The following is a 25,338-nucleotide window of genomic DNA, read 5'->3' as shown; positions in this document are numbered from 1 at the left end:
GAGCACTCAGCTATGGACTGAGGGGATGTTAAACTGCCCCAGCTCTTTTGGTTTTTATTGTTTGTTTTTTTCTTTTGGCTTATGGCTACAGAGCTACAGACAGGGAACAGTCAGTGCTGTCACCGTCACTTGTGATGTGCAATGGGGTTGCTCATCAAAATGCAGGGCTGGTCACATCTCAGGGAAAGAAGTATTCCTCAAAATCTATTCTTATGCAATTCTCAGGCAGAAGAAGAGGGAAATTTTGGAAAAAAGAGGCAGAGGATGGCCCTAAACTGTCTTCAGCTTTTGCTTTTTGCAGCTAATGAGACTTTGGCCCAGCACACGACGTCCTGGTTTGGGTGCATGACCCTGCTTCATCCTCCCAGAGGCTCTTCCCATGCACCAAGATATGTTCCTGTGAAAGACAGCACTTTGTTAAATGAATGGAAAATCTTGCATAATGCAGGAAAGGTGCATGTGAACAAATTTCATGTCTGTAGGCAGCCTTACGTCTGTCTGCTGATTCCCAGGGACTTTGCAATTTTCATCTCCTTCCAGCACACCATTTTAAAAACATTACATGACACAGTTCCTTCACTGAGAAAAAAATAAAAAAGGAAAATGTTCTAATTCTCCAGATTTGGTCATCAGCATTGTCCTGACTTCAAGACTCACAAGAAAGTGGCTTACTATGTGAGCTAACAACCTAATACTTTATTTTCTCATAACATGGATCCATCAGAGGGGAAATAAGATGCCTGTTTTGCAGATGTCTTTGTAGCTTTTTACTTGCCAAGAAAGCAGTGTCCATGCCTAGGGAGTGTGTGTTTTACTCTGAATTTTTTAAGTCTGGCTATTACAAGATGATGCAGTTCTGTTTTTCCCTTCAGGCTCATAAACATCCCTATTGCCTCTCCATCCCAATCAAACTGTTCTGCCTCCCATGCTGCTCAGTTACACCTCTCGCCTTCTCTCAGTTTGGAAAAATACATCCAGAGCTGGTTTGTCAGAGGAGTTTGGGTGATGTGTGGGCTTATCCAGGCAGCAACAGGGAGCTGGAATGGCAGGCACATGCCCAGCACCTACAAAATGGTTATGGAGTTGAGCTGATGAAGTCCCAAATCTCAAAGAAGAGTTTACAGACTGGTGTTGCTTTCCTGCTCTCAAAGCAAGGTCAAAATTGGATGAAATCCTGCAGGAATTTCAAATGCTGGTTTGGGACATTAGCTTTGTGACAATCACAGCCACAAAGTCTTGATGAAGTCACTAGAAATCATAGAATCACAAAATGGTTTGAGGTTGGGAGGGACCTTAAAGATGATCTAATCCCAACCCCCTGCAGGTGCAGTGGGACATCTTCCATCAAACCAGGCTGCTCAAAGCCCCATCCAATTTGGTCTTGAATACTAAGGCTTCTTAGATGATTAGTGATTTGGGGTTTTTTAATTAGCAAATGCAGATTTTTTTTTTCTTCCATATCTTTGCCTAGAGAGAATGTTTAGTTTTTTGTTAACAAATGGAAGGAGTCAACCCAAAGCAAGTACCTGGCAAGGAAGGCCTTTAACCTGAACACCTTTAAGCTATTGAAAACAAGTCTAAAATGAGGATCTTGTAATAAAAAGTATTGGGCAACCTGTCCTAGAGCACTTCTCTATCATCTAGGGCAGGGTGAGAGTTTTTGACTTGTCTGTCTGATGTGGATGTTCTGCTTTCAAGTGTCAATATATTGGAGTCTGTCTAGGGCAAATGGGAACAGAAATGAAGAGGGGAAAACCATCAAAATCAACAAAAAATGGAGAAATTTCAATTAATATCTAATAGAGGAGATAATTATATAAAGGTATTTCAGTCTGCTTAGAGCTAGTAGGAGTGGCTGGACTGGTCTTGAGGCAGCAGCCTCTAAGTTCTCACCAAGAAGTTTTGTAAAAACGTTGCTCTTCAGGAAGAAAGTGGGATTTTATCCTCTCATCAGGACTGGGGCTCCACATCTTGTTTGTGTATACACAAAGATGCCTAAACCTTGAACTCCTAAAGATGTGCATTTGGCATAGTGAGAGCTGTTCTGAATGTTAGCAGTGACCCTGGAGACACTGCTGGGGAGAAACCCCATCATCAGCTGCAGGGAGGAGGTCTTTTCCTGAGAAATATCTCTTTTTTGACTTGCCAGGTATTTTAAGCCTGCTTTATTCTCAATTTTGCTCTCTCTCACTAGAAAATCGGTGCTTCTCTTGATGTCAGTTCTTGTAAATAGTTTTTACTGTCTAATTTTAATGCCTTTTGCAAGTAGCCCATCTAAATACTTAGTTGTTTCCTATGGAGACAGTCCAGGCTAGTGGGAAAATAATGTCCCTTCCAAGGATATCTTAGATAAAAATTGTCCAGAGTTTTCAGTAGAATCACTGGAATTTAGAATCACTGGGTTTTTTTTTTCTCTTTTCTCTTTATTCTCTCTTCCCTTTTCCCTTTTTCTCCTTTTTAAGTGGTTAAGTGATGAGATGAAGGAAATTCATTACCATAATGTCCTGGCTTAGACACCCCATGCAGCAGTCTCTGCTTTCCAGGCTGAGAGCAATCCAGCCTCCTGCATGCAGCAAGAATGGCAATATCCTTATTTTCCCAATTATGGGACTGCCAGGATGGTTCTAGACTGGGCATACTTCCTCCCAGAAGCTGTGCCTTCCTGATTATACCTGCTGGGACCACTATCATACCAAAGCACACAATTTCCACCGCTTTCTTGTATGTTCTGGGGTCAGCGTTAAAGTCCTGGGTTTGATCTAATCATTGGGATTATACCTTAAAACTGATATAGATACTTAAAACTGATGAAAGAGCCCACGATGGAGCTGGGGATGGAGGCAACAATTCTCTCCTCTCCTTCCTGCGTTGCCCCTCTGCTGTAAGGTCCTGGATTGCTGCTCCTCAGGGCTTTTAACCCCAGGCCTGATCTCTCATCCTTTACTTTTGGGATGCAGCTACTTTCTGTAACTGTAACACAATGCACTCAAGTGGATTTTTCTGCAGGCTTTAGTAGCCTGGTTGTTTATATATATATATATACACACATATATATGTGGTTTTTGGTGGTTTTTTTTTTTTTTACAGTTTTCCTGCTCTGGCAGGATGCTGGCAGGGGCTGTCTCCTTTGTGCCTGCTCAGCCTCAGCCGGGTGAGGATTTCGGTTGAAACAGTTTAAGTGATGTCAGCTTTGGCCTCTTTGTGCTGCTTTTGTTTTTGTGGGGGTCTGCACCTTTCAAGCAGTCTCCAATCAGAAGAAGGGGCGGGAGGGATGGGGGTGGGTGAAGAAGGGGAGGGGGGAGAAGAGAGGGAAAGAAAAGAAGTAAATAGAGGCAAAATGATTCCTCTTTCAGCAAATCTGCAGCCTGTTTATCAGACAGATGGAGCCACGTAGTGGATGGCTTTGCTGCAGCCTGGTCCCCGAGCAGGTGGGTTTTTTGGAACCGAGGAGCAGTTTGCCCCTGTAATTCTCAGCCATGCAGCTTACTCTGGACATATGTTGATTACAACTCGACTCAGCTCCTGCTGTTGCAGGAATCAAACCGTGTTCCCCCCTCCCCACAGGCTTGAAAAAGAAATTGCTGGGAGACAAAGAGAAAAAGTTACAGACACTTGTTGCGTTGGCGGGGGAAGGACAAATGAGGGTTCGGAACCACCCGATTTCACTTAAGTACTAATTGCTGAGTGCCTTTCATTAAGAGCCCATCGTGGCTATCCCAGCAGCGTTTTGAACGTCTATGCAGATGGGCAGATGGCCCTTTGCCGGGGTACAGGCAGACGCATCTCGTGTTACAGATGGATTATTATGTTGATTCATTGCTAAAAGAAAAACTCATCTCACAATAGGGCATTCGTTTGAGCAGGGTTCCTTCTCCAGCTTATGTTTCTCCTTGGTATTGCCAGCTTTCAGTCCATGAAACAACGTTTTCAGTGTGCAAGGCTGGTGTTTCCCCTTCTGTGCTGCAAAAAGAGAGAAAAAAAACCAAACCTTAAAGAGCCTAAGTGTGAAATGCTGCTTTAAGGAACCTAGAAGGTGCTTTATAACTTCAGACAGAGGGTGGCTCTGATAAGTGGTGTTTATTCTCTGTGTTTCTAACACATCCTGAACTGTGATGCTGCCTGAGTTCCCCAATTACCTGTGTTAGGAGGAAGATCCAGAACAGACACATCCTGTTGTTCTACTGGAAGAGGAATCTGTTGGAAGCTCAAGGTAAATTGCCCAGAAGATGTTTTAGCCTTGAGCACTGGGCACAGCTACTGGATTGGTAGATAGGGGTCAAAATGTATGCTTCACCCTTATGGTGGGGTGGACATGCTACTTCCACAATGAATACTGAGCAGATGTGTTGGTAAAGACTGAATGATGTCTTGTCTAGGTATTTAAAAGCATTCCTTGTGCATTGTGGGGGTAGAGGCACTGTAAGGTCTGCCCTGTCCCAGGTTCAGGAGGAACAAGAGAAGGAAGCAGAAGGATGATTGGTTTGTGGCAGATCTCTTTGGGCTTGTGCCAAAACCTCCTTCTGGTTACTCCCAGGGTGATCTCCCTGGGCTGCACATTTTGTCACAGTCTTGTCAAAGGTAGTTCTTTTCCCCAGGACATCCTCCATGGGGCATTGGAGCAGTGGAGGGGCTGAGAATCAAGTAACAACCTCTGGAGTCACTTGTCACCTGCTACATTGCAGTTGTGACAAGAGAGAGGGAAAAGAAATCTTATTTTACACTCGACCTTGACATCTTGGTGCTGAATTTATACCCATTGGAGAAACTCATCATCTGCTCCTTATCTCCCCAGCCTTTGTAACTTGGTGTTGTCATCCTGAGCAGAGCTCTACCAGAGTTTGGCCAGCAAGAGAAAAGTCAACAGAACATGAACTTGGAGATATGAAATTGGGAGCTACATCTGCTTCAAACAAGGTTGTTCTGAGCTGGTCAGCATTGCACACTTCACTGCTAATGAAGCAGTCGTAGAAGGTCCCAACAATAAGAGCAGAAATTGCCCCACAGCTGTTGTGTCACTTTCCCAAAAATCTGCCCTAAGATCACACCTTTTCTCTACCTCTTTACAAGGTGTTTTAACACACTTATTGCTCCAGGGAGGCCTGTGAAGTTAAAATTCCTCTAATCGATGGCATTTCTCCAAATAAAGGGGAAATTTGTGTGCCAAGCACTGAAAATAAACCTCATGTGATGGTTTACCTTTGCCAGTCATTACCTGGGCAGGAATGTCTTCTGCAGTGACTTATACAGGCTTTTTTTCTGGGTTTCAGATGCATCTGGACAGATTAAGCACTTGAGTGTCTGGCTCACAGCTTGCCCCAGTGATATCTGCTAAAGATTTGGGTCCAAGAATTCCCCTTCTGTACCTGTGTGTGGGGGCTTGCTTGTGCTCTGTAGGGATGGGAGCTGCTGGAGACTCCAGCACATGATGAAAACCTGCAGATAAAGGAGATCTTAAATAAATAAGCTGAATACTTATATATGGTTGCAGAACAGCCAACTATGGAAGCTACCAGAATCTAGGATAGACCCATATAAATACTGGGGAAAAAATTAGTTACATAAAATTACACAAGACAGGGAATGGGATAGAGAGCTGAAAACCGAGAATGACCTTTTGGTTTTAGTTTCTGAATGACACTGGCTGGCATTGTGCAACAGTTGACCTGTCTGTAAAAGAGGGGAGTTGATATTTACCTGTGTGTCCTGAGGATGTGAGTCATCAATTAATATTTGCAAGGCAGTTGGAGGACTTTGGATGAGTGGCTTTGCAGGGACAAAGATTTATGTGACAGCCTCTCAGTGCTGGGCCACGCAGCAGCGAGTGCTTCCACCTGCAGAGCCACCAGTGCCCATAAATATTTTTCCTAGGGGAATGGTGTGGTTTCAGATGGGACAAGAAACACCATTCATCATTAATTAGTTCACCTTACCCTAAAGTGCTTTATGAGATTTGGTGGTCACACTACAGGTGCGTTTGTCATATTAAAAGAAGGAAATGGTTTCTGTGCTGGACATACAAAAACAGGCTGGATACCTGCAGTGCATCCTCCTGGCTTTGGTTTCAGTGAATCTGTGCATCCTATCAGAACATGGGAATTTATTTGCTTAAATCTGCCCAGCTATCTGTACCCACCCTAACTGCACCAGTCCTCACTTCTTCCAGCTGCCTGGTGCTGCCAGTGTGATGTTATTTCCCAAGCTCTGTGGGAGGCTATAAAGAGGAGGGATTCTGGGGAGAAGAGAAGCTGCTGTTTGGGGCAAGGCTTGGTAGATGCTTTCTTCAGCTTCTGCTGTGACTGTTACAACCTTATTTTTCAAAGACCCTCTAAGTTCTGGGAGGAAAACCAGGCCATTTCTTTCCCGTGTCTAAATGGGATCTGAACTACTCTTTGAAAATCTGGCCCAACTATTTCTACTATAATTAAAGAAAAAGGAAAAATTCTAGTTCTTTGGAGTTATAATTGTCAAGGAAATTCTGGTGTCTTTGTTATATGAGGCATAGCCCTTGAGACTTCTCACATCTCTATTTTTGCTGAGAGGCACTTTGTTCCCATATGGCTTAGGAAAACAAGGCAGTCAAAGCAAAGACTGAGGGAATCATAGGATAGCAGTGATAACATCTGCAGAGTGTGTAGTGATCTCATTGCTTCGTGCTGTGGCTTAGTTGACTGTTTTAAAAAAAAAAAAAAAAAGATGGGCTAAATCAGGATTTAAGGGGGGAAACAAGGAGGAGGAAGGAGGAGGAAGAAGGCAGGAAAACCAGCTCTTGCTAGGAGCTTGTTCAGTGCTTCCTCTGTTTGAAGGAGGCCCTGAGGCTCCCTACAAAGGATAGACTTGAGCTGACATCAAGCTGGGACATCTCTGTGAAGTTGGGAGAGACCATGAGCATTGGGGCTCTGCTGCCTTTGAACCCACTTTTATGTGAGCAAGAGCTGGAGCTTTCCTGCACTAAAGGTAAGTTGGTGTTTCACAGGGGAAGCTGATAAGAGCAAGTGGTTTGCAGCTGAAACAGGAGATGAGGAGGTGTCTAAATTGCCTTATAGTTATCCAGGTCAAGATGTGAAAGGGGAGATTTTATCTTCTGCTGCCCATAGGCAACAGTTATGTTCATGTTTGGTAGGGCCACATCCCCCCTTGGGTGAGGTCTCTTTTTCTCTAGGTGATTCACATCATCTGTACCCTCCTTTCCCTCCTGCAGAATCCCAGTTTTCAAGCTGTTGGCCCCACTGCATAGAGGAAGCCTCTGGCTCAGTGTGTTAAGACCATGCCAAATATTTATAGTATAAAATAAAAAAAAAAGTAAAGGTGAAATGCACAGTCCAGGGCTCCTGGATCTTTCTTGTGTGCTCCTGGGAATGGAATTTTTGTCCATTGGACTCGAGCTGCTCTAAGAAGCACAGAACAAAAGCTGATCTTAAAAAGTGATCTGCAAAGGAATAAATGGCAGGCTCATTCTTTGTTATTCGTGTGTGGTGCTCAGAGAGCACTTGAAATGGTTGGGATTTTCTGTGGACATTTTCTTTCTTTAATTCTGCTTGGGTTTTGGGGGGTTTGGGTATTTGTTTTAGCAGTGGTCCTGGTGTATGTCCCTCCTGAAGAGCACTGTGGCTGGCTGGGAAATCCAGGCACTAATGATGTCAGGGGACACGTGAGTAAAAGAGGCAGAAATGGGAAAAGCTGGGTGGCTGGGGAGTGATATTCTCCAAGAGGCAGCCTGGCTTTTGTCTCTTACTTAATTCCATTCCTGCCTGCTCCGTGCCACACAATTTACACACTGAATCATGCTCAGCAGCCGTATGCACAAGCTGGCATGGATTTGTTTTCATCTGCTGGCCAATTACACCAACTGCCTCAACTGTTGTTTTATTTTCTTCTGTTGCATCCTCTTGAGTTACTGTTAACAGTGTCCCTTTTGAGTAGAGTTTGCTGCTTTTTTGGCAGGGGGGCCTGTCAGCCTGCCAAACTAATGGACCAGATCTGTTATCTAACTTGTTGTAAAGGCTCCACTTTCAGGACAGCTTCCAGTTGCTGTGACCACATCAGGAGGGCTGAAGGCCACTGCCTGTGTGGAACGTGTCACCCCACCTCAGGAGCATCCTCTGGCACCTGGGGGGGGCACAGACCCTCACCTTCCCAGGGCTGGGTGGCAGGAGTCTGGCTGTGCCAGGGGACCAGGAGGTGCCCTGCACAGAGCTGCTCTGGAGGCTGCTCCTCTGGCCAGAGATAGAGCTGATGGTGAGGAGGCTGTGGGAGGGACTCTTCCTGCAAACCAACAGCCCTGGGCTCCCTGGGTTGGGGAAGAGATTAAAGGAAATGAGGCACTGAACAGTCTGGAATGCTGATAAGGGTAAGGATGGTTTTCATGCAGTGCAACAATAATTCTGTCCTGTTTTGAGTAGTACCTACATGAACCAGTGGTGTCAGCAAGGGTGGGATCTTACCTCCTAAGGATGATGCTTTGGGTGTGTTGCATCTCCTCCAGTTACTTCTCTTAGCTTCATAGGACATGCTGGGGTTTGTCCAACAAAGGCTATTTGTGCATTGGCTACGTGTAACCTGGGGCCAGTCCCACTGGGATCACCCCTGGCTTGTGAAATACTGCAGCCATCTGAAAATGTCTCGTTGCTTAATTGTCTGCTCTGTTTCTGTGGGTTGTTTACTGCCTGCCTTGGAAACTCATCTGGGAATTGGAAACATGAGCCCTCTCTTCTCTTTCCTGACAGCCAGGGTGTCCTTGTGCCAGCAGACGTAGCAGGAGGACCAGAGCCACAGATACAGCCAAAGGGGCAGAGCTCCAGAGCCCATGTGCTGATGCTGGACCTGGAATGGGGTTTCAGATCACAGCCTGCATTTGCAGGGCTGCCATTTGGGAGGAAAATATTGCCTTATTGGTTAACAGAGCACCTTTGAACTCTTCTTGCTCACCTGTGCACTCCTTGTTGGACTTGTGTGTGGACCCTTTTATACTAGGGATCTCAGAAGGGATTTTCCTGGGCATGGCAATGAGAAGGTTTTTAGCTGGTCATTTTGAACAGAAAGGCTTGGCCAGGGTAAGGGTTCCTCAGCTTCACCTGGGAAAAAGCCTTTGCTTCTCCCATGAGCAATGGTTGTTGCTGAAGCTGTGGAAATGAGGCAGGGGTTGATCCTCAGGGCCTGGACTCTCCAGGTTCCTGGAGCAGCAGCTTTGCTGGTAAGCAAGGAGTTGAGATCTGTGCCATGGCCCATTTCCTTTGCTCAAAACCTTTTTCTTAATGTTTTTCTCCCTGTCCAAGCTAACTGTTCCTGCCTCTTGGCTCTTCTCTCCCAGGTGAGCAGCCCAGCCAGGTCCTACCTAGGGCACTGAAGGAGGTTGTGGCTGTTTCCCTGCCAGCTTTGCCCAACTGTTTGGAGTTACAGTGCTAAGAGACAACAGAGCTGCCCCCAGAGGGGTTCCTTGATGGAAAGTGGTGCTGTGCCCCCCTACTCCATGTGGTGATACAGTCCATCCCAAAGAGGGAAATGTCACTCAAGTTCTGTGTGTTGCATGGGGCAGTGCTGCTGGCAGGGTGATGACATGGACCTTGGGGTCCAGTTGGCCTGGTACCCACTGAGCTGAATCAGGGGGGACCATATTCCCCCAAAACCTTCACAGTGCCAGTACTGGAGGGGAGAGTGGGGAAAACCAAGTGATTTGGTTAATGTGCATCTTCCCACAGAGCAGCCAGGTCCCTGTGTGCACTCCAAAACCTGTGCTTGAAATTCAAGCCATCATGAGCAGATTTGGCTGTTTCGAGGGCAGAGAGGCTCATGTTGTTTGCAAATAAGATTCAGCTCAAATTGAAAGAAACAGCTCCAGAGCCAGAACCCTACATGGATGACTTTGCTGCAGTAACAAGGGCCCTGCAAATGCTGCCATGAAAGTTTCCTCCTTGTAAATGAACTTTGGATGGGGGAAGGTCTTCCCATTACTATTTGGCAGCACGCCTGAGCTTTGTAGGCTAAAAGACTTCATACATGGGTACAACAAGCAAACTCAGCAGCCTTGATGTGTGAGTTCTTCACTCCCTCTGAGTCACTTTCATGAGAAAGTGTGATCCTAGGGTTAAGCAGCCTCATTTCTAGGTGTGCTGCTGGCTCCATGACATCCTGACTCCATGCACCAGTGGGTTCCCTGTACCCCTTTAAAGTGCCGTGGTCTCTGCATGCCTGTGCCTTCACTTTGAGGGCTGTGACAAAAAGCAACACTCCGCACGTTTCCTCTGAGAGGTTTTGCTTTCTGCTCTCCAGGACGTGCAGGCCAAGAGTTGGTTGGGTTGCCAAGTTTGGAGTCATTTCCTCCTCCAAGTGCTCGAGGCCGTCTGGAGCAGAGGTTGTACTTGAGGCTCATCTGTAGCCCTCAGCCAGCTTTTCATAAACAGGAAAGAGCCCCGGGGAGGACGACAAGACAGAAATCAGTCCTTGCTCTGATCTTTTGTTCCTCCCTGCCCCTTTTTGTCTGAAAACTAACAATGCCTCTCTTGATTTGTTGCGCTGAGAGCTGCCAGATGGAAGTCAAACTCCTTCCTCCGGGAGCACGTCTGGCTCCCCAGTGATGCTCATGGAGAGCCCTGGTTGTGGCTTGAGGAAATGTCACCTCCTGGGCCCACTCCCTGCCTGCAGGTGATGTGTTTGTGAAATTACTGTGTGTGAGGGGGGAAGGGGGTACAGACACAACCACTGCCTGGAACAGGGGGGTTTCAGGGTGCAGAGGTGGTACCGTGGTCCTCCAGACCGTGCCACAGAGTTCAGCAGAAATTAGATAGAAGTGGGGGAGACCTGAGGATGCCTGCAAAGGACACAGACCTTGGGCTCTGCAGTTGAGGTTTTTCCTCTTTCTGAAGCTTTCCAGCCTGGGAGAGCAGAGGGAATCCTACCAGAGGCTGAGTGCAGGGCATTATCTCAGCCCTCTGTCACTTTTTGTTTTGTTTCCTTCCATAATGTCACTGCTGCAAGGGGGAGGAAAACCTTTTGTTTATCAGATGTTCTCTCCAGCTTTTCACTACAGCACCTCCCACCCCACCATGCTTGCTGGCAGCCAGCTTGGGTGCCAGAAGGTGGCCAGGAAATCCTCCCTCATGCTAAAGAGGCTTGTCCTGCTCTGAGGGGGCAATGACCCAGGGGCTCCATGGCAGAAGGCCACTCTCTTGAAGTAGGTCCCTTCAAAATTGAAGAAAAGGGCTGATCCTCTTCCTACAAGATTTAATGGGCTACTTGAAAATATGGACTGATGAGGATATGAGTTTGCAGAGTTTGTCCTGGAGACAGGAGGCATGGTCTGATGACAAGGATACCCAACTGGAGAGAGAAGTAGGAGCCAGGTGTCTGCAGAACTCCCAGATTATCAGGGCTCATTCTCTCCAACTGGCATCTTTCTGGCCCCCTGAGTCTTTCCTGTGTGGGTCCCTGTTGGGCCAACTTCAGCAGGACAAGCCTTGTGCCAGTAGTGTCTGTATCCCTGTGTTTAAGACACCTTTCAAGTGACCCAGGCATTTGAGTCTCTTCACACTGCAGCTTCCAGCAGCTCTTTTTGGGCACTGAAACACCTCAGAACTTTCTGTAATTCACCTTCATCACTTGGGGCTGCACACAGAGAGGATTGTGACTCCTCTTTGGCAGCCAAAAGTACCATGGAAACCATCATGGGAATTTTCTTTGGAGGTTCCTTCCTTCCTTCTACTCCTCCCCAGGACCCCAAAGGTAGGAATGAGGGTTTGGATCCATGTCTGCAAGGCATTTGGCTGTAGACAGCCCCAGCGTGAGGTTATTACACCCTGTGTGAGCCTCAGCAGGGGTGAGGTGGTTCATGACTGACTTGTAAAACTGCTGGGTGCGTGGGGGAACTGAGAAGGTGTTTTCAGAAACAGCTGTGCCAGTTTCCCCAGTCAGGAGGGGCTTGGGTGCTGGCCAGATTTTCTGTCACACTCACTGCTTTGTGAAGCTTTGTGGGGTTGAGTGGTGCTTTCTGAAACCTGTCAGGCACAACTGAAACTCAAAAGTGGCTTTGCTTGGTTGTGCAGGACTCTGTACTGGTGCTTTCTTATTCTGTAAAATGCTGAAGTCAAAGGGCTACTGCCAAGAATTCCAGTCTGTGACTTCCACATAAACTATAGCAGAACAAGAAACTTAAATCCATTTGGCTGATGCTCACCCACCAAAAGCTCTGTACTGAAGGAAGGGTCTGTACATAGAATCTGGGAGGCTGGGTATGAGTATGGGTAAGAGCTACTAACCTGATGGTTTTGGCATCCTAGATTTTAATGTCCTACATCATGAATCTTCCAGTGTAGTTAACACTTTGTATGAAAGTCTTTCTAGAAAGGACTGTCAAACAAATATGAATGTGTCCAGCTGTCACAAAAACATCTGGCAGCTCAGGCCCCTGCCTCCTACAGCATCATGTAAGCCCCCAGCTCCAAGGGGCAGACTGCACTTCTTTTACTGGACTCATTACCCGGGAATAGGAACAGGCCAGGCACATTTCCTGCACCAGCCTCACCTTGGCAAATGCAATAAAGTGTCCTGGCCACTGCTCTTGCTGCCCAGACCTTTTCCTCTAGGCTGTTGAACCTGTCACATCCCCTTATGCTGATGTTTCTGGAGACCACAGAGGCTTCTAGAATGGTTTGTTCCCTTACAAAACTGGAATTAGGAATTTCCACCCACTGACACTATTTATAAGTAAATAGTAACAGCATTAAACTGGAATCCCTGCCATCCCTGCCACCACTCAAAGACTACATGGTTGTTAAAGTCCCATCATGGGGCCTGTGGGTGTGAGAGATGCAGCTTGTTTTGGACCACTTCTTGTTTATTCTCATTGCACCCAAGTGCCTGTGAGTCAGAGGTCTGTCTCTTGCTTTCTTTCCTTCTCTCAATCTACCTCTGCAGACTGAAATGGGGGTTTCTGTTAGACCTTGACGTGTGTAAGTTGGCCACTGCAGAATGAGTGGCCTCAGGCTGCTAACTGGCTTGTCCTCTGCACACACCTGGGTGGCATCTGGGTGCATTGGTATGAATTGTGCATATTTCTGCTTTTTTTTTTGCAAGGAACTTCAGGAACCAGAGGAAATGAAACCTACAGGTGGAGCACTCTCTTCTTCTCATTGCATATGGGACCCCATCCCTCCAACAGCTCTTTTCCAGCTGAAGAGTTGGTGCAGTCCCTTGGTCTCTGGGCAGCATTGCCCTCCTTGTTACCTTACAGAGTTTTGCCATTAGAAATATTGACCAGGGCTGTCTAAAATTTCCAAAATTTGGGGGTGTGAAATGAGTATTTCATTTTGTTCTCTGCCCTTTTCTGGTAAATCCTATCACTCTCTCTTTCAAAGCTACTGGGCTGGGATTTTCAGACAGTTATTTGCAGTTACTTCCATCCTTCTCTTATGTATGGATAGGATAATTTCTCCCATATACATTAATCTGTGCTTATTGAGTTTTAATTGTGGTTTCATTGCCTGGTTACTTGGTGTCATGAGATGCTCCCACAATTACATACAATCAGACTTAAAAAATCCTGGATAATGTTTAATATTTGATCATTGGGTATTTCATCATTCATCCTTTTTCCAGATCATTATAATTGCATTAAACAGCTGAAATTCCAGCACAAGTTACAGGGTCTTGGGGGACTTTCCAGAAACTTTTCTTTCACTTATAGCAGAATGTGGATATAGATGAAAATATACACAGGTATGTACACATACATATGAATTTGTGCAAGCATATAATTACATATGCCTACTTTTAACTTTCTGTGTTTTAAACTGATATTAATTTATGATGTAAGTTAATGATAGACTGTGATAACAATTTCTTTGGAGCCTTTACCAGATGTCAATGCTTTTAGAAAACAAAGCACTGTGAATCAACTGCTCTGGTCCTCAGAACTGGCTGTCCTCTAAAAATATCTAATAGATTTTTTAGGAATTACTTGTCTTTCAAAAGCTATGTTGACTTCTATCAATTGACTGATCCATCCTATTTACAGAATCACAGAAACACAAGTTGAAAAAACATAGAAAACAGGGCTATAGCTGACAATAAGCCAGGCCAGCTCATCCATGGTTGGGACAGCTTTTGGAAACATCCAAGGGTGGAATTTCCACCCCTTCTCCTGTTACAGGTCCCAGAACTGCCAGTCTGGTACTGTCCCAGACAGCCCCAGAACTGCATCTCCTGAGCTGCAACTTCAGAACCTCTTCTGCTACCCTGCCTCTTCTTTCCATTGCTCTGCCCTCTGCCACTGCCAAGAAGAGTGTGGTTCCATTATTTATTGCTCTTCTTCCAGTAGTTTGTGTGGGGACTCTCCACCCTTGAAGACACTCAAAACTGGGGCAGACAGCTCTGAAGTTGACCCTATTTTAAGCAGGAGTTCAACTAAATGTCTCCAGAGGTCCCTTTTGACCTCAATTATTCCATGATTTTGCAAGTAGGCTGGACCCTAATAGTAGGCTTCCCCTCAAGGGACATCAGTCCAAGATGTCATATTAGGAGGTATCGTCTATTATGGCATCCCAGTTATTGTTTGGAAGTTTTCCAGGCAGGTATATTTGGAAATCCTTGGCATGTTGGAGCAATGTGAACAAAGCAGCACAGGGTTGTTTTTCAAGTGTTTCCTTCATGTATTCCATTGGTCTTTCTGGGATTTGCCTGTCTTGAGAAAGAGGCTGTAAATTCTGATGTTCTCTTATCTTGGGCTGTCAGTCTGGTTTTGGACCCAGTGCTTCTTATAATAAAATGGTGATGGGAAAACAAAGCTTGTGTCAGCCCTTACCAGCAGGACACTCTTGAAGATAAAGAGCTGGAAGGCAGCATGGTAGGAGCAGTGAATCCTATCAGAGCCAACAGCAAAGCACTTAAATGCTGAAATAATTCAGCATCTGCTCAGAGGAAGAACTCTCCATATGAAAGACACTAATCTGTCATAGACTTAAAGGCTGGAAGGGATTATGATGATCTCTCAGCCTGACCTCCTCCATGATTCAGACCACAAGGTATCATTTTGCATCAAGCTCACAGCTTTCGAATGAGCCTAAAAAAGGAATTCACTCTTGACTAAAAGATCCCATTTTTGGGAGTTTATAGTAAGGTTGTCCTCATATCTGGGAGAAATAATGCCCATTCCAGTGCTTTATTTCAGTTTTCAGTTATTGGAATTTGTGATGGTGTTTATTTTTCTGGATTAAGCATTCTTCTGCTGTCAGGGGAAGTTTAGCTTCCAAGACTAATTTTGACCAACTTTCTTAGTTTTTTTTCCATGCCTTCAGTAGGACCCAGAAGAACTATTTCTGACTGGGTTGTAGATCGTTCAGATAACCATGACCTTAGTTTGTTTCTGCTAACAGTGATCCTATGTAAAACAGAAATATTACTACTTCCTTCCCTCTCACAGGTGTTGGCTGGAAAAAAAAAGACTATTAGCATATCTCAAGTGTGGGAGGCAAATATTGCCAGCGAGATCAGGGGCCAGATATTGCTTTCCAAAATATGGTTCATTGCATCAGTCTTATCTACTGGAAACCAAGTCCTCTGATTTAGCTAGAAGATATGGGCTGCATTTTCATATATGGATATTGGTATTCTGAATCAAAAGAAATAATCTGAAAACATTTGTGTACAGCAATAGCTGGATACACATGTAAGAGAGAAAGTACTCTGGTACAGTAGGGATTGTTTTCCTTCTAAGACACCTTGAGAAAAGGTGATGTAGACCTTGTTAAGGGTAGGAAAAGACTTATAAAGTTGTAAACCGAGAAACTGGTTAATTTGGTCATTTCATCTGTTTATTCTAGATGGGGCTTTTACTTGTAATGGAGCTGGTGGTCTCAGCTATCAGCCACACCATTTACAGTCAAAGGCCAGACAAAAATAGCTCCCAGGTCCTTCTGATTTTCTATTTTTGTCAATGATCTACTTAAACACTGACTCCATCCCATTTAGGCCACTCAGCTCAGTCGAATTGGCTCAGCAGCAGTATGGTAGAGGAGTGGATCACCTCTTTATATTTAAAATGAATGTATATGTGGTGGCCTTGTGAGGATTGGCTATGGCACAGCCACCTGCAGAGTCCTGGCTGAGAGGTTCCACTTCAGGACAAGGATGAGGTCTCATACTTTTGCTGTGTGATGCTCAGGATACAAAGTGCTGTGTAGAAATGAGTCAAGAAAATGGATGCTCTCCCCCTGTTTTCTCCTGTGTTGGGGTCAGTTGACTGCTGAGAAGTCACAGGGATGGGTTCAGCTTTTCTGGTAATGGGGAATGAGTCTGATGTGGGAGTACTCTCAGCTACAGGTCAGAGATCAGGTCTCTGTTCTGCTCTGACCCTCTCCTGAAGGCCCACGGAAGTTCTCCACTGTTTTCTGTAATTCTGAAGTGATGTAGATGGCTTTATTCATCCAGTACCCCAAACATATGAGGTGCTGAGCTGGCATTTGGGCTTGAACAACAGCCCAGAAATCCATCGACATTTTCATTCACTGAAAGGCTCATGCTTGTCCCTGCTGCCCCATTGACAAGTTATCATAAGCAGAGATGTCTCCAAGTCTGTGTGACAGACATAATGTATCCTCTGTGGAAAAAAACAGATATTGAATGAGAAAAGTCCCTCAGTTCCAGAAGGACAGGGAACTGCTTGAAAGAGTCCAGAGCAACCAAGATGATTGAGGCAGTGGAGCATCTCCCTTAGGAGGAAAGGCTGAGGGAGTTGGGGCTCTGCAGCTTGGAGAAAAGGTGGCTGAGGGGTAACCTCATCCATGTTTATAAATGTGTATGGGGTGAGTGCCAGGACAGAGTAAAGCTTTTCTCAAGGGAGAAAAGGGGATGGTTATAATGGTTAGAATGGGAGAAGGGGCAATGGTTATTAACTGGAGCACACACAGTTCCATATAAATATTAGGAAGAATTTTTTCACTGTGAGGGTGACAGAGCACTGGCACGGGCTGCCCAGGGAGGCTGTGGAGTCTCCTTCCCTGGGAACATTCAAAGCCCACCTGGATGTGTTCCTGTGTGACCTGCTAGAGGTGACCCTGCTCTGGCAGGGGGGTTGGAATAGATGATCTTTCCAGGTCCCTTCCAACCCTTAACTTTCTATGACTCTATGAAATCTGTGCCACCTTCTGGATTATTCTGTAGTGAAGGCTTTGGTCAAATGCCTTGTGTAGCTGCTCTGGATCATTTGCAGGTTCACAAAGGTTGATTTGGTGTTAACCTGCCATGCAGAAATGCAGAATTCCAGCTGTCAGACTGCTCACTCTGCACTCCTGCTGTGTCATGCCAGAGTCTCACCTTCCAAAATCATGCAGGAGGAAATTTGTTAAAATCTTTCCCAGCCCCTCATTTTTTATGAGTCTCTATACACTCAACAAAAAACCCAAAAGAAAATACAAACAAAAAAACCCCCAAATCCAAACAAACAAAAAAATCCCCAAGTATACAAGCAGTCTGTACAGGATTACTTAAGAAACCCCAATCAACTAAAACCCAACATCACAGGCCCAGACTCAAGAAAGTTCTGGAAGTTTGAACACAGTTTCCAGGTAAGGCCATGCCTTACCATGGGAAAAACAGTAAGTTCTGTAATGTTGTTAAGTATTACTTTAATTAATTAAATTCTGGGATACCAAAGTCATCGTCCAGGTCTCTCCTCTACAAAAACTGTTTTGGTAGGGCCATATGTAGCTACAATTGATTGCTGTTGGCCTGTTCTGTTTAATTTTTCCTCCTTTTTTTTTTTTTTCTCTGTTCTATTTTTAATGTTCTATTTTTTTCTCCAGAGAGAAACATTTTATAAATTACTATTTCCTTTCAGAAAATTTTGAAGAAAATAGCAAAGGGCCTGGGACCCACCCATCTTGGATTTAATTCAGAAATGCTGTGATCACAACAGTATTTTACTTTTGACAAATGGGCAACTTTTGGATGCCAGTGTGGAATATAGGTGTGTTTTGTCCCTTCTTTCTGGTATGTTTTTTTTCTAACGGCCTTGTTACTATTTTGGGGTTTTTCTGGTATTCTATTAGCAATATGTCACAGAATGTTTAAGTAAGTGTTACTTCAACTTACTTAAGTAAGTACTTAAACACTTATTTAAGTAAGTGTTACAAGCAGTATGCAACATATTGTTTCTCAGGCTCCTAAGAGCTTCACTGCTAATACATAAGAAAAGAAATATATTAAAATAGATATTAACCCCAAATCCACATAGTCTGCAAACTAAACCCCAGGTGCTTATTTTACAGAGGTAATTTTTCTGGTGTTATTCTACACGTAATTCCAACACCATTACTGCAGTTGAAAAAGAATGGAAATTTCAGCTTTATTTTATTACATGATATGGGGAAAGCTTGTGTGGCATCACTGGTTTGAATTGAACAGCAGGGGCTTGGTTGATGGGGTGTTGCAGTGCTCTGTACTGATCTGTTGTGCAGCTGAGGACACAGGAGCTCTGAGCAGGGATTTCTTCCATCTCTCCTCTCTCAGAGAAAGAAAAAGTGTTTGCCAAAGTGACCAACTCTCAGAAAAAAACCTATTTGTGAAGTTAGTTTGTGAAGTTTGTTAAGTTAGTTTGTGAAGTTTGTTAGTTCTCTTTGGGAACAGCTTTGGTACAAATGTAGCCCTAATTTTTAGTGGAGAAGGTCCATTGCCCCACATCACATGAGTGCTGGACAACATGCAGATAATTCCTGGGTCCTTGGGGTGCTCTGCTCAGCAACTTTATTGCAGGTTTCCATCCTTTCCCATGGGATGGTGACTGGGTCCATGACACCCCAGCTGCCCAAGGTCATGGGATGGTCTGGGTGATAGGTGGTCACCAGGTGAAGAGGCTCCAGATAAAGAAATAAATAAATAAAGGCCCAGAGGCAGTATCAGGTTCAGGTCACCTTATGTGACAGGGAAGAGTGTGGCATGCAGAACAGACAGGAACAGATTTTGTTTAAATATAGCCAGAGTGTTGTGGCTGGAAAAGGCTGATGGGAACTTGGCACCTAACTCCTCACCTCTGACTGCTCCCCCCAGCAGAACTCTGGGGCTTAAAACAGGGCATTGATGGCTTGTAGCCTGGGCAAGGACCCTTTAAATAATCTATCCCCTTCTGTGGGCTCTTTTCCTGAGCCATTCAGGTTTCTAAGTGTCCACAAGAGCCTTTATGTACCAGTGCTCAAGCCTGTGGAGCAGTCTCAGGCTCAAACTGGGAGTGGGTGGACTATGAACCAGTGGGAACCTCCTTGTCAGGCCACCATCACCTGCATTTTGGGGTCTGTGCTGTGTGGAGCTGATGGAGCAAATGCATCTGGTCGGGCTGATCTGCTGCAATTTCTTTGAGTCAGAACCTCCATGTACCATGAGGCTACTCTGGGATGCACAGGAGCCAATCCTGCCTTCCTCTTGAGCTCTTTTTGAGGTTGATGTCAGCAGCATTTCTAGCTTCATGCCTCCCATTCTGAGCCCCACCATTCATCCACTGGGATGTGACTCCTTCAAGCTGCCCTAATGCAACCTTAGGTCAGGGGATGCTGGCACAAGTTTTTGGCATCTTGCATGCCCAGGTCCCCCCTTACTCCCTCTTTAAATGGGTCCTGTGCAAGTCTGTGAACTTTCTTAATTCCAAGCAAGGAAAGGAGCCCACTGGAAAGAGTGCTGCCATCAGCTCCCTATTCACAGGGATATGGTGGATTCTCCTAAACAGTTATTTTGCCAGAAAGTTGCTGGGGAAATAGTATTCCTTTCCTTAAAACCAGAAGAGTGCTGTGCTCATTTAGAGGCCCTGCTAAGAAGCTGAAAAGCCAGCAAAGAGAAAACTTATGCCTTGAGTCCTTCCCTTCCCAAAGGAAATAACCCTGTGTGTTTTCCTCTGCTGGCACATCATAAACACTGATGTAATGTTTTCTAGTTGAGCCTTTCCACCACAAAGACATCAGTGTTGTTCCTGTCACCACCTTCTGATGCTGCAAACCTGCTGAGCATGGCTGGTGTCCCCATCTCTGTGTCTGGGACAGGGTTGTCCTCTTTGTGGAGCCCTACAGCAAACCCATGGTGGCTCCAATGGAAACAAGGGGTGGATGTCACTGGGGAGGAGTGCTGGAGGCTGTCAGCTCATCAGGGCTCTTTTCATTGCTGCTCTGTTTGCTTTATTTCAGGCAGCAGAGTTAATGAACTCTAAAACGAGTATTTACAGCTGCCTTTTTTTTTTTCAGTTTAGTTGGAAAAAAAGAACTCTTTTCAAAAAGTGGACTGCCCCTGTTTCCTGAAGTAACAACCTGGTTTTTTCCCCCTGCACGTCCAGGTTATATCAACCAGGCTTAAACTTTTCTTCCTACCTTTGGGATTTGATTGCAGAGTGTGTTAAGCACACTGAAGAAACAAACCCTCTCTCAGTGTCCATGCTGCTTGGCTCAGGTCAACAGGGTTTGTAAAAGAGATGGACTTTGAATGCCCTTATTCCTGCATATTTTTAGGTATCTTTAGACCTCCTTCCAGGAATGGAAAGAGATAGCTTGGTCTCTCCTTTCTGTGCTAAGATGAAATCAAAATTGTGCACTGAAAAGTTTAGAGGACCTTCTGGATAGAATCTTTTGGAAGTCTAATGCTGAAAATATGAAGGTTTAGACCAGCGTTTATCTGCACTGGTCAGGAACTCTGTCCCCACTGAGGCTTAACATCAGTAAACCTTGTATTATAGGAGCTGGGGATGTTGCTACACTCCCATATTAAGGGTCCTTTTCCCCATCCTTCTCCCTGCCCAGGCTGCCTGGAGAGAAGACCTCTGTCAAAGCAGACTTGTTGACAAATGAAAGACCCTTGCACTGAGATTAGGAGAAACTTTCTGGTCGTGGGAACTTTTAGCCAAGGTTATATGAGCCTTCCTCCCCTGCTCTGGCACTGATTCCAGTTCCAGTCCCAGTCCCAGTCCTGGATCATCCAGCCATGAGCAGGGCAGCTCGTGACTCCTCTTGGCCATGAATCTCAGAACCCATAAAGGGAAAATGTCAGGATGGAGCTCCAGAGGAAGCCTCTCCTTGTGGGGTGGCCCAGAGGAAGAGGATGTGGACAAAGCTGCTGGAGCATCCTCACCTCATGCCATGCAGCATCACAAGCAGTACCTTGGCATGGTGGAGAAGGGTGTTTGAGAGCTGTTTTCCACTGGAAAGAGACAAAGCAACCCTAACCATCATTCCCAAATGGAGTATGGTGAAGCTGCCTGGGGAGCTGCCTTGAAAAGCGGATGGGGTAGGTGTGTGGGGGGAGAAAAAATTATTGAAAATAAGAGTATAATTGTCTGGCTGGCAGGCTACAGCTTCAGTGGAGGCTGTGATTATACTTGTCACTATCTGTTAACCTTCAAAACAGGTGTTGTGGGTTTCAAGTGCCAAAATAGGGCTCGGGCTGCAATCCATGTGTGCAGACTGAGGAGCTCAGAAGATGGGCTGGGGGAAGGGCTGAGGGGATTGCCAACTGGGCACAGGGGAAGGAAAGGGATGATCCCAGACAGGCTGTGCATGTGATGTGAATGGATTTGGCTGTCTTTGAAAGGGAGAGCACCTCCCAGGGTGCTGGGACCCAACAGGACATGTCCTCATTGGATGGCAAAAGGAGTTCCAGTGAGTACCCCAGGGAAGGGGCTCCTCTTTTGTAGGTTGTTTTAACTATTGAAGGGTTTGGGTCAGGCTTATAAAAGTTCTCAAGTTGCTGAAATTCAGCTGGAGGAATCTTGAGCCCTGCCAAGAGCCTGAAATTGTTTTCAGGAATTAGGACTACAGTGTTCTGCTGCACCCTCAGTTCAATGCAGTGTCTTTAATATGTTTAGGTTTTGTAACCTTTTTTTTAATAAAAAAACCTAATAATTTCTTTTTTCTAATAATATAATATTTCATTGAAAAAAAACCCTTTTTTCTTCCAAGGAGTATTTACTTTGTCAAATATTTGATATCAAGCATCTTGAGATCTTGCAAGGCTGTGTTAAGTATGTCCATAAACACTGTAATGCGTGGTGTGTATGGAAGGTGAGTGAACATCCAAATGAGGAGAGTAGGCAGGGCTCTGAAGAATACCTAAAGAATCTGAAATAAAAGGCTTAAAAGAAAAATGTCAGGTGTGAAGATCAAAAGACTGTAAGTTGCTAATAACTGGCAATTTTTTGTGAAGCAAAGAGAATGCCAGTGTGCTTTATAATCTCCTAATCTTGTCTAACTAAACGTAATTAGCTCTAAAATCCAAACTCAAACTGCTATTATTTATATGTTATTATTTAGAATACTTGCTTGAGTAAAATCTCGCATCAAATTTTCTGTTCTTGAAACCCTCAGTAAGTGTCAAGCTGACAGACTTCTGCTTATTTGATAATTTCCTTTACTTTGTCCAAACATTGCCATAATATTTACTTTCTGTCAAATTTCTGCCACTTCTGGACCTGAGTTACTAAAAAGCAGCATCCAGAGGAACTTCCTAATCTGCTTTTTCAGTAATCCTGGTGCAAGGTACCTGTTTGTACTGATATGGAAAAGTTACTTCAGTAATGACTATTTTTCTTCAGTGTGATTATGTGGAAAATAGGCACCCTTTCCTTATGATAGAAACACATCTGGTTTTCTCCTGGACAAGGAATGGATGTATTTGTTAAACACTTCTGACTTTCTGCATTATTACTGACTATTTTGATACTTTTACTATTCATGGGCATTTATAGTATTGGTGGGGTCTCTTGGTCCCAGTGGATTCAAGTGTCTGCCTCTTACTGACTTTTTTCTTCAGTTATATGTATTTTCTTGCTTCTCTTTGCTTCCTTATTAATTTTATATAACTCCAGGACATATTTTCAGTGTTTATAACATCTATCTTCTAAACATCCATCCATAATCTTTATTATTGCTCGTTTTGCCTCCTTTTCTAGTCTAGATTATTTTTTGAACCAGGCTTTCTTACACTTGTAGGCATTTTTTATATTGTTATTTGCTTCTCTTAACTTCTAGCTAAAAAAAAGAATTAAACTATTTGCTATAGGCATCACATTTATCCTTCAGTTCTTCCTTGCAACGAGCTTGTACTTGATTCAGCTTTGTGGAACTGCCTGTCTTGACATCCCATGTGTTTTTAACTGGCATAGACAGGAATCAGACAGGATATACTTCCACCTTGGTTACTATTAACTTTTACTTCTTGGTTAGAAAATTGTCATCCGTGATTTGTAGGAATTCCAGAGAAGTCAGTGCAGCTATCAGGAGATGTTGATATATAGCATCCAGAGTCAAGTTTCCCATGACATTCCTGGATCCATGGTGGATAAATGGCCTTGGGTTGCCCTGCCTAATTTTGAGGATGGTTCAGCATTTTGGGGCAGGCAGCTATTACAGCATCATTTTATACTTTACCCATCTGGACATGATCCATAAAGAGTAAAAATTATTTGCTCCTGAGCTATCATTGTTACAGAAGAAATCACTGCCAGAATTGTTCTCCTTTGCACACCTGATCCTCCTCTGGAAAGTCATGGTCACTGCCCCCACCCCACTCCTGAAGGCAAATGTTTTATCTGGATTTCATTAGCAGAAGTTAATCAAAAGTAGCAATTTGACAATGAATTTTGAGAAACATTCTATGAATGTTGATTTCAAAGGTTATACTTTTGAACCTAAAGCCTCATCCCCAAAATACCTTTTTGTTCTCTCACCAGCTTTAGTTGTAACACCTCTGAAGTGCCTCAACTTTAAATTAGTTTTCTTTTTAAAGTAGTGAAAGAGAGAAATAAAAGTCCATTGCTTTTCAGAAGGTTGTTTTCTGAACTGTGCTCTTCCAGACCCCAAAGCAAACATGGTAAACAGGGAAGCAGTGACAAGAACTTTATAGTTCATGTGACTTCTGTGCTCATCAGGAAAGGGCAGAAAAAACTCTTCATAATCAGGAAAACCATATTAAGAAATTCAAGCGATCCAGACCAGGACACATCCTGCATTCTGCTTTTAGTTTTTCATAAAACCAGGCTCTCACCACCTTTTTGGAGCAGCAGACATCACATGGAAGTATTACCTATGTTTTGTGTCACATTTCAGTGTTCAAAACTGCTGGTCCCCAAGGGGATAGAAAGGAGGACAAAGACATCCTTAGGGACAGGAGCCCCATGGAGCCATTGCTGTCCTCAGGTTGGTGTCTCCCAAGCACCAAGCCCAGCACAGGGACTTCTTGTGCCTGACAGACAAATACTGACCTCTGGTAGAGATCAGAAATATTAATGTAGGTGTTTCCAAGAGTTTATGAAATAGCCAGAAATGGAGGTAAATCTTGGGCCATCTCATCAGTAAGAAGCTGTTGAGTGAAGCCAAGTGTGAGCCAAGTACCTGCACAAAGAGTGTTTCAAAGAATTAATGATGTCTTTGGATGTGGAGCCTGCTAGTTAGTTTAATTATTGTCCTGTTGTTTTTTTTTTTTCTTTCAGCAGCTAAATAGATCCACTGACAATGAATCTTATTTCATTTTTAGTAGATGAAAGAGAAGCAGGCTTCAAAACAGATAATTAATTTCTTCTAACTTGTCTGGAGGCTGAAGAGCTGTAATTCTGATTGATCAGATATGGTCTGCTTCAGAGAGGCACCAGATGTGATCCAGATTTTAAATAGATGCTGCTACTGTCAAAATGCATTCGCTCCCTCCTGGTATAACAAAGTGAAGTCCATCTGTCTGGAGTTGTGCACTTTTTTAGTGGTAATAACAGTTAACATCAACAATAAGCTTTGCCTAATTAGTATCACATAATCCCAACAACCAAGTCCCCAGTTTCTGGTCCCCATATTATCTACCATAGAAAAAATAAAGACCACAGCAGGAGCTAAGAAGGTCAGTGCATTCTCAGGGTAATCAGCTGTAGTAAATTCAATTCTGACAAGACAAGGCTTGCAAATGTCTGGGGAATTAAGGGATCATCTATAGTTTCATATGTTGAGTGGGAAAGTGTCCTTCCAAACATTTATTAATTACAGATGAGGATGCATATGGTGGTCATCCTTGGAGAGATTTCTCTGAAGCAGAGCAAGGAAAATAGATTTAACTGTTTGCTGCTTCTTCTGAAGGGAAATTACTGATTTTAGCAATTGGCCTTGCAGTAATTTCAGTCAGTATTCTTCCCCAGTTTTTATTGCTCTGTCTTAGCACCCTATGCCCATCACTCTTTATGAAACTTTTTGCATAAAAGTTTCACATTGTGTTCAAGGGTGAAACCTTTCCTTGGCTTTACTCCAGATCACTGCCATCTCCCCAGGATTTACAGTCCTTAAGAAGTAAGAACAAGAAGTAAGACAAAGAAGCTTCACGTTTAGAACTGAACCTATCACTTAA

At 44.3% G+C, this 25,338-nt stretch overlaps 1 long non-coding RNA gene across 3 annotated transcripts in view; it reads left to right on the top strand.

Moving 5' to 3' along the window:
• Nucleotides 1-20,866: 20,866 nt before the first annotated feature.
• Nucleotides 20,867-25,338, top strand: part of LOC139800382 (uncharacterized) — a 64,995-nt gene continuing 60,523 nt past the window's right edge. The window contains exon 1 of one of the 3 annotated variants that reach the window (XR_011727729.1): nucleotides 20,867-21,243. This is a non-coding gene — a long non-coding RNA (uncharacterized lncRNA). Of the gene's footprint in view, nucleotides 21,244-21,545; nucleotides 21,615-25,338 lie in introns of those variants that run through there. The other 2 variants (XR_011727727.1, XR_011727730.1) reach the window with 2 other exon arrangements.

Source organism: Heliangelus exortis, chromosome 10 (assembly GCF_036169615.1).
Source record: "Heliangelus exortis chromosome 10, bHelExo1.hap1, whole genome shotgun sequence".
NCBI classification, from domain to species: Eukaryota; Metazoa; Chordata; class Aves; order Apodiformes; family Trochilidae; genus Heliangelus; species Heliangelus exortis.
This window is presented reverse-complemented; position numbering and strand designations above follow the sequence as displayed.